Genomic DNA, 1,453 nt, shown 5'->3' with positions numbered 1-1,453 from the left:
CGCTTGGAGGTGTCCCGCAAGACAAATCGGGCGGCTTAGACCCGTGTGTGTTCGCGCTGCAAACTCGAAATAGGCAGGGAAGGGAGGGGCATGGGCTCGTCTATTTCGAGCAAAAAGCAGGAAACAGTTTTATTGGGGGGAGGGGGGCTTTTTTGGATGCAAAGGGAATGGGGGAAAATGTTCTCTCCTGTCCTTACTATTCTGGTTTTCATGTGGCTCTTGCGGTGTCGGATTGTGTTTTTTTTGTTTTGTTGCAACAGGGCCAGTGGATGGAAAGGAAACGGGGAGTGAAAAAAGTAGCAAAATACCAAAGACATTCAGGTAAGAGAAGTAGCTCCCTCCTGGAGCGGGTGAGCAATCTCTCTCCGCAGAGCAAGCTTTAATGGGATGCTTTTTATTTCTTTTCTTTTCTCCTTTTTAACAGAAAATAGTGTCAGGGAGGGTGATTTTTTTTTAAATCGCCTGCCTTGCACAGGGAGGAACTAGTACATGAAAGGGCCAGTTCTCTGGAAGAGAACAGCGCTGGATCAGCCTCCAGCGCGCTACAGTTGTGTACTGAGCAAGCCTGCATAACATTACATCGCTTAGTGAATGCATCCTTGTTCTGGCTGGCCAGAGAGCAGAGAAACAGCTAAGAAAACCCAAGGCAGAGGAACTACAATTATGATGGGGGTGGGGGTGGAGGGGGTGCATAAACTGACATTGCTTTTTTTTTTTTTTTACTTTAGGGCCGAGGTTTGTTCAGGCGCTTTCCAGATGCAAGAATCTAATTTCCTGTGAAACGAGAAGCAAAGTTGTCAGAGGGGCTGAGAACAGGAGGCCCTGTATGCCTCCAAAGGAGAGGGGGGCTTTTTTTTTATTTGCCCCTCCCTTCCCCCCCCCCCAGAATAGATATAGCACGAATTTTTAATTCGTCTTCCTTTCACAGACAACAATACCGGGTTTGAAAGCCGGACACAATTTGGGTTTTGTGCGGGGGGCTCGGCAGCTCTCTCAGCCCAGCTGGCCATATGGGATACAGCGTGTAGGACCAGGGCTGACAATGGCGGCAAGTGACAGCCAGAACAAAACGCGACGATACTTCTCCCGGACTCCGAGATGCACTGCTCCTGATAAACGCCTTGAATAGCGCGGGGAAAAGGGGAGAAAAGGGGGAAAGAGAGAGAGAGAGAGAGAGAGAGAAAAGCACTGTCTCCCTCTCTGCCCCCCCCCGCCTGTGTTGTCTCTCCAGCCTCCTTTATATGCACGCCTCTAACATCCTCTACTCCCAGCCTCCTCCATTGTGCGGGTGTGTGATGGCTACTGTATATTGTGCAAAGATAGACTGCACAGAAAACTGCCCCATCAGCGTGTGAAATATAAGGGCCACGGGGGTTAGGGCCACACAACTGGTTTTATAGACTTCATAGGGACCGCGGAGAAAAGTGTCTATTCTCTCCACTTCCCCCCGCAC

This window comes from Gavialis gangeticus, unplaced genomic scaffold (genome assembly GCF_001723915.1).
Source record: "Gavialis gangeticus isolate Ggan-Ray unplaced genomic scaffold, GavGan_comp1, whole genome shotgun sequence".
NCBI lineage: Eukaryota > Metazoa > Chordata > Crocodylia > Gavialidae > Gavialis > Gavialis gangeticus.
This window is presented reverse-complemented; position numbering follows the sequence as displayed.